This window comes from Elaeis guineensis, chromosome 13 (assembly GCF_000442705.2).
Source record: "Elaeis guineensis isolate ETL-2024a chromosome 13, EG11, whole genome shotgun sequence".
Lineage (NCBI taxonomy): Eukaryota > Viridiplantae > Streptophyta > Magnoliopsida > Arecales > Arecaceae > Elaeis > Elaeis guineensis.
In genome coordinates this window covers 70,668,547-70,681,757 of record NC_026005.2, presented here as the reverse complement: position 1 = coordinate 70,681,757, position 13,211 = coordinate 70,668,547, and positions in this window count along the sequence as shown.

Here is a 13,211-nt window from a genome sequence, read left to right as displayed (position 1 = left end):
AATTTAACACTTGTCAACATGGCATAATTTGGCTGAAAAAAATTCATACTTTCTGCATGGAAGTCTATGTGCTTCAATCGTATTTGATTGTAAGCACAATAAATTGAAAAACTTCTTTTCTATTAGAATTCTGTAGCAAGTAAGTAATTTGAAATTTTGAATAACCATCTTACCTAGCATTCATTTTCAAGGCACTCCTCGTAAATGAATTTGTCTTTAACCAAATTAGCGCATGAATAAAATAAACAACCATGAGTTTCATGTATCAATCTATAATTTTCTAGGCTAATAAATGGGCTGGAGAGAAGAAAATAAGCAAAGAAAAACCTTTAAGGAAATGCTTGGTTCGTGATTGGAATCGGAATCAGAATGGATTGGAATCGGAATGTGCTAATCCTCCGAAGCATATGGTTCATGATCGGAATCCGAATCGAAATGGATGGTTCCCATTGTTGTTACTTGGTTCATACAAAGATAGGAATCGAAGTTAACTCAAATTTTTTTTTATTCTTAACTAAAATTTTTAAAAATTAATTATTTTAAAAATTAATATTAAATAAAAATTAAACATAATAATAAGAGATGAAATATTTTATGAAATAAAATATAAAATATAAATAATTTTATGAAAATAGAAAAGAAAGTGAAAGAAAAAAGAAAAATAGAAAAAAAATGAAAGAAAAAAAAAGAAGAGCGGTGAAGGAAGGCAACCCCCCGTGCTTCTTCTTCTCCACCGCAGACCCCCCTCCTCCTGCGACCGTGCCACCCCCGCTGTGGCTTCGCCCCATCGCTATCTGTGATGCACCCGTCGTCCGCACTGCATCCGGCTGTGTGAGACCACCAAATCCCCTCCCCTCTCCTCTCTCAGCTCTGATGCCATCAAACCCCTTCTCCTCCCTGGGCTTAGGCACCACCAACCCCCCTCGCCTCCCCTCCCCGGCCCTAAGAGCCTCCCGTGCCTCCCCCAGCCCCTCCACCGCCACCCCCCCCTCTCCGCTGCTTCTTCTCCGATGAGCCCCACAAGGGAACGGACATCCTTGTCGAAGCCCTCGATCGTGAGGGCATCACTGATGTCTTTTCCTACCTCGACGGTGCCTCCATAGAGATCCAATAGGGCCTCATCTGCTCTCCCTCCATCATCAACCACCTCCTCCGCCATGAACAGGACGAGGTCTTCGCCGCCTCCGGCTATGCCCGCTCCACCGGCCGCCCCAGCGTCTACATCGCCACCTCCGGCCTCGGTGCCACTAACCTGGTATCCGACTTTGCCGACACCCTCTTCGACTCCATCCCCATGGTCACTATCACTACGCAGGTCCCCCACTGCATGATCGACACCGATGCCTTCCAAGAGATCCCCATCGTTGATAGATGTTTTTTTTAATTTTATCTCATTCGATAGAATGAGATTTTGACTCTTTTGGGAATGGTCCAGATTCAGTTATGAGAAAATTGGGCCGTTCTCATTCCTCTTTGGAATGAGAATCGAAATGAGACTCCTCCCAACCAAGCAGCTGGAATGGGAGTTATCCATTCCAATTCCCATTCCAGACCTCAATTACCCCAACCAAGCACCTCCTAATTATATTTGCTGCCATACCCTTCTTTTTTATATTTTCTTTTTACACTCTTTTTCACTTGATGAAAATCTTTTAAGAACACTCCAAAAAAAAAAAAGAGGAAAAGAAAAAAAGCTGATTTTTTGATAGAAAATCAGAATAATACTTTGATAGGATTTTTTTCATCTGGACTTGCCATTTAAATTAGTTGCAATTAAGGAAACCAAGATTTTTGTGAAAAATTTCAATAAAATAGAGAACTCCTATCATAATTTTCAGGATGACTCCTATTGTATGCTAGAGCATGAGAGAATATCAGATTTCCACTTATTAGGATTTCGATAGATCACGATAGTGGCATTGATTGCACTGATAAGTAATGATAATTGTTATGTGATTAGATTGGTGACACTTTGCAACCCTATTTTTTGTGGATTTCATTAGAAACTTTGAAATCCCCTATGTTATATACAGAAATCCCGATGCTTAAGATTCTAGATCATTTGAGAGGGCCCTCTTTGATTCTTCACCCATCATAAAACTCTGCAATCAGCTTATCCATTCTCAAAATCATCCTTGATAATATGAAGGGAACTCTATTTTTTTTTTTTTTGAGAAGAATTGAGGGGAGTAAGAGTAAGATGCTCCCATCATCATATATTATATTAATGCAGTAATCATAACAAGTGCTTTGGTTAGAAGATTACATAGAGTTGTGTGTACAAAAGTAGCATCAACCTATTAGAGGTTAGGTGATTTATTGTTAGTTCATGAACCCATCCCATCCACTACAATGAGAGAATGGTACCAAGCTTTTGTAACGTGTAAGAATAGAGAGTTTACATTTTCATGGAAACGTCAGTTGGGATTAAACATGAAAGCACCTCTCAAGGTTGGTGAAATAAGTTCTTCAAAGTTTGGCCAAGCCTGACACAGGAGGAATTGCCAATCGCTATTGTCCATTCACCAAATAGCTAAACGAGTATTTTTCCTACTTCGGTATGATTGTAGTCTTAAATGAAAATAGTCGCTCATTGTGTTTTAACCAAAGGCATCAATAAAAAATGACAAGTAGACTATCTTAAGCTTTTCTTTCTTCCCTCTCACTATCTAGTGACCACTAAGGACCCCAAAGGTCTTTGTAGGTTATGGAAAGCCAACCTCTTGTGCTCTCTTTGGATAGCATATTCCATAGCCTGATGGAGTAGCCGCACGTTGTGAATAGGTGGTCCATTTTTTCACTTTGGTTGTAGCACAGTGAGCAAACGTCCGGTCCCTTAACTCTTTTCTTTTGTAAAATTTCAGGAGCAAGGATTTTATTATGCAAGCATAGCTAGGTAAAGATTTTTACCTTTTCTAGAAGAGATAATTTTCAAATGATTCGTATGAGCTGAGATATTACTCCTCCATTCTTTAGAAAGAGGTAATTGTGACAAACTATGAAGATTCTAGATGGTATCCATCTCTACTATTTTTTGTCATTTCCTACTGTAAGATTTATGTTGCTGAGTAGAGAAGTTAGAGCTCGAAATTCAGAGATAGTCATAGAACACAATGGTGATCTGAAGTTGGCGAGAATACTATCTTTAGAGAAAAACAAGCCACACATACGTCTCGATTAGCTGCGAGGGCAAATAGGGAGGGAAAAGTTTCGCTAGGCATTCTTCCGTTTATCCAGCAATCAAACCAAAATAAAGTTTGTCTCTCATCCATGACAATAGTAATGAAACATTGTTCGAATATTTTGAAGACTTTTAGGACTTCCTTTTAGATTGGAGAGGCAGTGAGAAGTTGGTTCAAAAGGTAGCTTGTTTGAGTAATAAATTAAATCCACCAAAGTCTTTTATTGCCTGTCATACTCTAAATTGTATTTCCACCATCATTTAGTTAGAAGTACTTGGTTCATGTTTTTGAGGTCGATAATTCCTAGTTCTCCAAGTTTTTTCGGGCAGCATATACTAGACCAACTAGCTAAGTACTTGATTCTGCTAATTAAGTCATGGCTGCTATGGCAGTCTCTCCAAATAAAGTCTCGACATAGTTTATTAATCTTCTAGATGATTAGATTGAGAATTTTTAGAACTACCATCCAATATAGTGGTATTGCTCTTAAACAGTGCTGGTTAGAGTGATTCTTCCGATCAAGGAGAGAGTGTTTCGATTCCAATCGATAAGTTTTTTGACGATTTTCTTGAGGAGAAAATCCCAATGACTTGATGAAATTGAAGAATAGTGAAGGGATAATCCCAGGTATTTGATAGAAAAATGAGTAGTTTGGCAACTTATAATCACTGTCAAATCCTTACTTTCTGCACCCATAAGGTTCATCTCTATCAAGAGAGATTTGTTAAAGTTGATTTTTGAACTAGTTACCATCTCGAATGAGTAAAAAATGAGTTTGAAGATGTTGGCAAATCTTGTTGATGCACCGTAGAAGAGCAAGGTGTCGTCAGCGAACTGAAAATATTGCATTTTTTTTTGTAATTTTATATGGTCCAATACCTTCGATGAGGTTGGCTGACTGAGCAAGGTTCATGACCCTAGCCAATAAATCGACAATTAAAATAAAGAGCATTAGAGAGAGGGGGTTACCTTGTTTGAGATTATGTTTATTGTAGAACTATCTTTTAGGTGATCCATTAGTAGGATGGTAGAATTAGTAGCTAGGATTGATGAAGTCCAGAATTTTCATTTAGAACTAAACCCTCATTTTTCAAGAAGGTATTGCAAAAAGTATCATGAAACAATATCGAAGACTTTTTTAAAGTCAATTTTGTACAAGAATCCTTTAGCTTTCTTTCTTTTGTTGACATAAATAATCTCAATGGCTGAGACAAAGCTCTCATGGATCAATCTTCCTACAATGAAAGCTGATTGAGAGGAAGAAACTAAGTTTCCAATCTTCAGTTTGAGTCTATTGGAGAGCACTTTTGAGGTAATTTTTATAATCCCTTTCTCTGAGCTTATTGGTCTATAATCTGTTATCGAAGAGCATTTAGTATTTTTAGGAATTAAGGTGATGAAGATATAGTTCAATCTTGAGATTTTTGTGGTTTGCTCGTAGAAAGTTGTGAAGAGTTGCATGATGTCCTACTTAAAGATTCCTCAGAAACTCTAATAAAAAGATGCTGGAAACCCATCAGGTTCGCGTGACTTATTTTTTGCAAGATCAAACATAGCCTATTTAATCTCATCCTCCATAAAAAGTTCATCAAGACTTTGTAGATCAATGGGGTCGTCAGGATACAATTGATCCCTATCTATATCAATATTTTTTTATGGTGCTGTTCTAAATAATTTATGATAGAAGGAGAGATACTTTCTCGATGTCTATAGGATTAGTTGAGATGTTACCTTCATACTAGATTTCTAAAATATAATTCTTTCTTCTTCGATTGCTTGCCGTAATGTAGAAAAATTTGGTGTTGCGATCACCTTCGTGGATCCATTGGATCCTAGATCGTTGTTTCCATATAAGTTTTTCTTGGGACAATATACTTTTGAGATACTCTTTCAATCTAGATCTTTCTTCATATTCTGAAGTTGACAAATCCCTAGTTTCTTCGGCTTTGTCAAGCAACCCAATATAATGAACAAACTATTTTTTTTTTGCCAATATATTTCCAACATTTGCTTGACTCCATTCCCTTAGCTTGGAGAATAGAAAATGTAATTTTTTAATCAAGATTGCAGTCACATCAGGGTGCCCAAGAGCAGTATCCCACCAATTTCTTATAAGGTTGTCTAAGCCGGTGTAGGAATATCAAATATTTTCAAAATGAAAAAGTTTAATTATCTTTGTAGCCTGCTTCAAAAGAGGTTGAGCGTTAACAACAATAGAAGATGGTCTGATGTGATCTGGATCATCGACTTCAAGGTAACCGGGGGAAACAAGCTATGAAAATCAGTGGAGATAAAAATTCTATCTAACTTAACAAGACTCATGTTCCCACAAAAGTTAGTCCAAAGAAACTTCCTTGTAGGGTTGTTAATCTCAGCCAATTCCAAGGAGTTGATGAGGTCATTAAATTGCTTGGATATAAAGGGAGTATTGGTTACACCAATTTGTTCGAATGAGAATCTGATAATGTTGAAGTCGTCGACAAATATCCATGGCCCCTGGATTTTGTTTCTAATATCTTTGAGCTCATCGAAAAAGCTAAGTTGGTTTTTGTTATTATAAGGTCTGTAGGTGTTGGTGACGGCCTAGCTAAGATTACATTCTTTTCAATAAAATTTTGCAGTGATGGAGTACTTTTTCTGATACAAAAGATGACCTTGTATTATCTCACTATTCTAGCATGTTAAGATACCTCTAGAGGATCCGAAAGCATCCAAAATTTGGAACTCATCATATCCAGCTCCACAAGATGATCTGAGTATTCGAGCATTTACTAGATGGAGCTTAGTCTCCTTCAAACAAATAATCGAATTGTTGGAATCACTGATGGTTCTTTTAATCAACCTCCATTTGAAGATTCGGCCCATACCCCAGATATTCTAAAACACTATCTACATTTAAGAAGAGCATAAACTGCAAGAAGATTAACTGTTGGGACTTAAGGCTAATGAGTGCTATGTAAACTTTTCATGAAGACAGCAAGAGTTACATTAGAGATAGATTGAAAGATATCATTACTTCAACATAGAGATTGAACAAAAAGCTGAAATACAGCAAAATGTAATGCCACTTAGAAGTTTTCATTGAGACATGGCTCTAAGGTAGTTACAGAGAATAACATTCAAAGAGCATTAAAGGTAAAAATATCATTATAAGATACAAAAAGAACTAAAATAAAATCTGCCATCGAACTGACCTACTACAGAGGTACAGAAGAGGGAGCACTAAGTTGGGCCAGTTCCAAGCATTGTAAGCTGAGAATGGCAACATCATTAGCATCAAAGAAGAGATCAGAGAAGAGAAATCCACAGTTTGATGCAAGAGATCGGACTTCTCTTAGGATTAAGAAGCTGATGACAAGGATATCCTCAGTATTTAAGTTCAGCTCATTGAGACCTAAGAGCTTCATCTTTTTTCCTCAAATACGGGTGCTTCTTTTAGTGAAGTTGGTGGAAGATGGGGTGTCCCATGGAGCCCACCGATTTTTAGATATTTTTGATTAGATGCGATTGAAAGTAATGACAAGATATTTTTAAATATCCTATTGGCTAGTACAATAGAAGAAACTAAAAAATATGGGATTTTCTTGATCACCCTGCCAAGTTTTGCTCGAAAAAAGTCTTATCTGTGGTCGAATTCAGAGAAAGAGTTGTTGATAGAAAGTTTGAATTGGAGATTGGGGGAGGCCACTTGTTAAGGGTTGGAGAGCTACAATGAAAAAACAAGGAGATCATCATATGGGTAAGGACCTCTTGGAGAATTGCTAGAAGGTTTAGACTCGCTGGTTGCCTAAGCCCATTCAAAAGTGGACCAACAGATTAAACTCGCTCGATCACTTTGTGGCTATTATTATTTGGATGCTGTATAGTTTAAGATGTCTCATGATCTCCCCTATCGAAGTTACTATGGGATATTAGAGAACTATCATTTTTTTGATTTCACTACAAGCATCCTGGATCATTTTGGGGGATTGATCATCATCGTTAAGCTAGAACTCTCATCCTTCATTCTCGTTATCATCTTGGTCATCATGGGATCTCATCTTAGACTTATCAAAAGCTGGGTTCTTATTCTGATACATAATTAACTACTGCAGAAATATTAAAAATATGCTAATCGATATTTACCATAATTATCTCTGGAACATATTTGAATTCCTCATAGAAAAAGATCAAATTGAAACTCATTAAATCTTTCTATCATAGGATTGTTTTGCTGGCAAGGTAAGGGACTCCAAAGCTAGAAATTATAGTTGCTATCGCATCTGCTATCCAGTATTGGAGAGGGAGGTTGATCAGTCATGCATGAACCTTTACTTTAATTTGTGCGGAGCTATATCCTTGTAAGGATCCCAATGGTTGACGAGCAAAGTGAAGCCGTCTCCATGGATGTGGCCAAGAGCCATGAGACTTTGCATAAACTCATAATCTGGGTAGGATATGTAGAAAGTATTTTGGGATAAATTTTTAGCTATCCAGGAGCCAAGGCAGTTTGCTTTGTGAGCAATAGTTGTGGATATGTTATCCACCTTAATGGGCCTCTCAAAAGTTTGAATATAAGCCTCTTGGTTGAGGTAGTTGTTGACGGTTGTCAATTCACAGGATGGGAGAAGAAAAATCTTTTTGGTGATAGGATTATTCGGAATCGAAGGTAGAGGGCTTCGGCTTTCCTGCATCTTGAAGACTAGTTCTGCCTTACTGGATGGATAGGGAGCCTTATGGGAGGAGGAAGGGAGATTATCTTATATGATTTTGCTCAGTGCCTGAATCTATGATAATGGAAGCATTTAATTGAGTTTCTGCAATCAGATTTCTTATGGTCTGGACTTCCATAATGAAAGCAGACCTCCCTTGGATTAGAGTTATGGCTTTCAGCCGAGCAAAATGAGCTTCCATGATGCTTCAAGATAGTTGAAGTATGGCCTATGCAGCATGCACTGTTTTAGTAATGGTAGGTTCCACCACTTCTAAGGGCATCAATATAGCTTAGATTTGGTGATGAGGGGTGATTTTGTGTCTATTTGTGATCTTCATTAGTGATCTTGATGTCAAATGGGCGACATCACCATCAACTAGATGGGATGGTGGAAGGAATCGTGGCTTGCATTGATATCTTATCCGCCTTGATTCCTGATCGATAAGAGAGAATGGACGCCATTCGGTCACTTTTGATGATGTGGCGACTGAGGCATCGAGGCATAGGATTGGCCTAGATTTGCACTGCGAGTGGCTGTTTAGTGACGATTGCGAGCGACAAAGTAAGAGCTGCAGACAAATACTACGGTGTGAGTTACCGTACTTCACGGAGATTTTGCATGAGGAGCAGAATCATCGTATATCCAAAGACAACATTTTTTTCGAGATCTAACTTCAAGCCATCTTTCATCAATAGTCGGACGACAAAGGCAAACAAAGTTCCTCGTATGGTAGTCAGTACTACACTGATAGGTTTGGGTTGACAAAAAGGAGATGTTGGATGGTGGGGGGGTGGGAGTGGGATGGATAGAGGGGTTCATGATGGAAGAAGGTTGGTTTTTCTCTCTTGAGGGTCCGGAGTTTCTCTCACAAACTATTGCTTTTCCTTTTTTGATAGTAGAAAGGAAACTCCTGTTTAGGCTAGTAGTCAAGGGGATGCATTTTGCTAACCATATCTTTATTAATGAGGGATTTCAACAATACAATATCTATAAGTGATTGCTTGTGTCACTTCGATAACCTATCAACTTTCATATGCTACTCTCTAGTTGGTTTCCCTTCAATCAAAGATACTTTGAGCTGAGTTCCTATCTCGTAGTTTGATTGGTGCTAAAACTGGATGTAAAATCCTCTTGATGGCTACTCTTTGCATGAGGTCATGAGTGTCCTTGCTTGGATAAGTGTGTTGTTAAGATGCTTTAGCCTTGCTCCTTCGTAAGCACCAAAGTGCATTGATTACTATAATGCAATATCTACATTTCTTACTATGTATCTATATTGGCACTATAGTCAGTTTTTATGATAAATTCAATTGAGATTTCTTATTATTGTGCCAAAGATAGGTCTAAATCCTATCGTTAGAGTTGGAAGGGTTTGGATGCATCAGGAGAAAAAATATATTTCATTATCTACAAAATTATTAGTAAGCCTTTTTCATTTAAGAAAAAAAATATTTTTCAAGATTTTAAAAATATCGAATCTTGACCATCTTAGTGGATGGTTGCGACTGATATGAATAAGATCTTAACTTATCTTAGCCAACAATAAAGGATGGGATAGAATTAGGGTAATCTAAAATTTTTTTGAGATTTCAACAATATTAGAGAAATCAAGATATTAGAATCCCAACCGATAAGATAAATTTGAATTTGAGTATCATTCTAGGAGACTAAGGTCCTATTTGGCTAAGTTTTTAGAGTGCCAAAAAGCACTTTCTAGCTCTCAAAAAGTACTTTAAAGTGATACAGTGATGTTTGATAAAAATATGAAAAAGCTGTTTTGATTTTATCAAAAAATTGAAAAGATCTATTTAGAAAAAACTGTATTTTGAAGCTTTCTCCAAAAGTATTTTCTGGCTAATGCCGGAAAGCTGTTTTGCATTTTTCAAAGCACTTTACTAATATGGTTACCAAACAGCAAATAGCATTTTATAAAGTTCTACTTTCAAAAATTCTACTTCTCAAAAGCTCTATTTTCAAAAACTTCAAAAGCTCTACTGCCAATAGCAATCCTAAACAAGGCTTAATTAAGATTTGTTAGAAGGGTTAGCCTTGGCTAATGGCAACATGGCTTTATTGTGATTTGATTGTCATGGGTTTGAAACATGAGGAATGGCCTCTCCACATGCGAGGTGGAATAGTTCACTTCAAAATAAATTAATTTATTTTAAAAAGTATAATAGTTTATTCCAAGTGCAAAAGTATCTTTATTTGCTTTTCAAAATACTCATTTTATGAAATAAAATTTCTACTTTTCTTGTATCTGATAAGTGAAATAAGCAAAGATATCAACACCCCTTTTACCTACAACTAAAGCAGAAATATTGATATCTTCAAGATATTAAAATATGTTAATTTGAATCAACCAAGATTGCAAAAGCTAAGATGATAATTTTATCATATTGATGGGTGCTTTACATCAATAAAACTCAATATGTCAATTGAGATCTTGATTAAAATACAAACCTTTAGCGAAGCATATTGATGCTGAACTATATGTTATTATGTCTGCATATGAATTAGCTGCAGTCGATTATAATATTTTTTTCAATTCCAAATATATGTGCAATATTTTTTTTGAGAAAAGCACTCAAAATTGATATTGCTAGGTCAAAAATTATTATTACCTAACTTAATATTTTTTTATTTTTATGGATATTTTTGGCCCTATCTAAATGATATCACAGTTTTAACTCATGCCAATCTAATAAACCCCACTATGATGGCCCTTTTCCCATTACCTCTTTGAAAGAAAATCTATGGCATCTAATATATCAAATCTGAAGAACATTGGATTGATATAGGTTGAGTATCAACATCAAACAGCTTGATGGTAAGGTTCAACAATGGGAAAGAAAGGATTTGTCTCTCAAAACTTAAAAATAGAGAAGAAAATACTTGGCTGTAGCTTATGAGATACATGTCATAAAGGCTAGAATAGTGGCATGAAGGGTTGGGAGACCAGAATAGGTGCCTGGCAAGGCTCAAGAAGACAACCTTGGTCATTGATGAGGAGTAGCCATGAGGATAAAAGGAAGAGTAGCAACTTTGGATGGATGTATGAACCAAGGTGAAGAGAGAGAAAATAGGTTAAAAGCACTTTTCTTTTCTCTCACCGACATTAGAGGATGTAAATAAGAAGAAAAAAAAGTAGACCCACATGGTTTATAAAAGAAAAAATAAAGATTACCATGACTTTAGACATTCTTAAAAATAAATAAATAGTTATTAAAATAGGATAAAAGTGACAATTCATCAAATTACACGAGCAATACAATATTTATTGCCCTGGCAGTAGTAGTAGCATTTCCTTAAGCACTGAATTTATGAGTGAATTTATTATTTTCCCACACTTAAGTTAATTGTTTATGAAATTTGAGAAAACATACTAACAAATCAAATTAATCATTTGCTAGATGTGCAAAGAATATGGCTTTGAAACTCCATCCTTGTAATGAAATTCCAGCATATATTCAAACTATAATTGCACTAGAGTTTGACAAACACGATTCACATGGTTGGTGCTGTTGGGTGGATGTCTGGTCGGGACACCACCTCTCAAGATCCTTTCAGTACCACGCGATGCAGTAGGAAGAAAGAAGAAACAGAATAAAAGAAAAACAATCAAAATACGTGGATCAGCCACAAAAGGGCTCGCCTCTATGGGGCATGCAAACTTCACTATGAAAGAGAAAAATTTTACAAGAGGAGACCTCACCCTCAACCCTTGTACATCCAATTCTCTCTCACTAGAAGTTCCCCTCACAAAAGCTCTCTCTCTCTTGGAAGACCCCCTGAACCTCTGAAGTACCTGGCGACCGCTGTCCAGGAGCCTCCTGCTCCTTCTCTCTCAGCACTTCCGCCTCTCTCTTCTCTTTGGTTCCGTACGGGCTTCGTACGGCGCAAAAATCCGAACCTCCTTCTCTGTTTCACGCACAGGCCAGGGTTAAAACCCAATTAAATTAGGTTTAAGAGTCCTTAATCAACCCAAATCAGATTCTGAACCGTCGGATCAAAAGACAGATCAACCCACGCCCTCCGATCGTGATCGATCCACGGAATAGTGCCGTGAACCATGCGAAATACGTGGGAAACGTCCGCGCGGTCCACAGGCCCAGCCGTGGACCGCCCGGTCCACGGTGGATCGGGGCAAAGGGCCAGCAGGCCGTTGGGCCTGGGCCGGCCCACTCCCGCGCGCGGGCCTGCGCGTGCCTGGGCCGCACGCCCGGCTGGGCTGTGCACCCGCCTGGGCCGCGCATCCCGCGCGGGCCTGGGTCGCGCGTCCCGCGCGCCGTCACCTGTGGCCGCGCTGCTGCCGCCCGCCGCTGGTCGCCGGCGGTCCTCCGCCGTCTCGAATCCCGTGCCGACTTCAAAAGCTCGTATGTTCTCCATCCGAGCTCTGTTTCGGGTGATCTTGGTCTCGTTGGACTTCATTTTTTATCGCGAACCTCGCTGTGGGCTGAATCTTGAGGCATCAAATCCTAACAATCTCCACCTCGACTCAATATTCGACCTCCTCCAAACTCCGAGAGCTTCTGGATCTCCTCGCCCCCATGCCCTGGGGCAATCGCCTGCTGATCATGGATGGGCAAACATGGGAGTCAAGCTAGGCTGCTCGATCCCATTTTCGTCGTATGCTGTGTTCCTCCTGACCTGAGACCTGCTCGAGGCATCGTCATGCAGCAATAGGAATCTCACCTTGCGACATTACCTCTCGTCCTCCCGAATCTCCTGTCTCGTGCCCGATCCGCCTCCTGGAGCTCCACCTCGCTCTGGGCTCCACCTGGCTCCCGAAGCTCCACCTCGCACTGGGCTCCCTGTCAAGTAATAATGTTCTCTGCTCCCCTTCTTCTCCTCCAGCATAATCCTATCGCCGCATAACACCCTCGGGATTCTTCCACCAGCTACCGTCCTGTAGCCTCTTGAATCCAGTCTGCTAAGTGAGATAAGATTCCGTCTGAAATCGGGTATGTATCGGACCTCCCCCAATCTCCTCACTGCACCATCATGTGTCCTCCAGCTGACCGTCCCAATGCCTCTGATCGCACAGCTCGATCCATCCGACAGATATACGGTGCCCTCACTGTTCTCCAAGGAGTCAAGCTGCTCCTCTTTGCAACATACATGATAGGGGCATGCAGAATCTAATATCCACTACTAGGAAGAAATAGATACCTCGTCAGATATCTCCAGGACATCTCCATCTGAATCGCTGCCAGCCGTCGCTACAGCAGTCACCGTTCGATTTTTAAGTTGAGGGCAATCTCTGGCTAGATACCCCAACTCCTCACACCGGTAACACCTGATTTTGCTCAAGTCCCTCCTGGACTTAGACCGC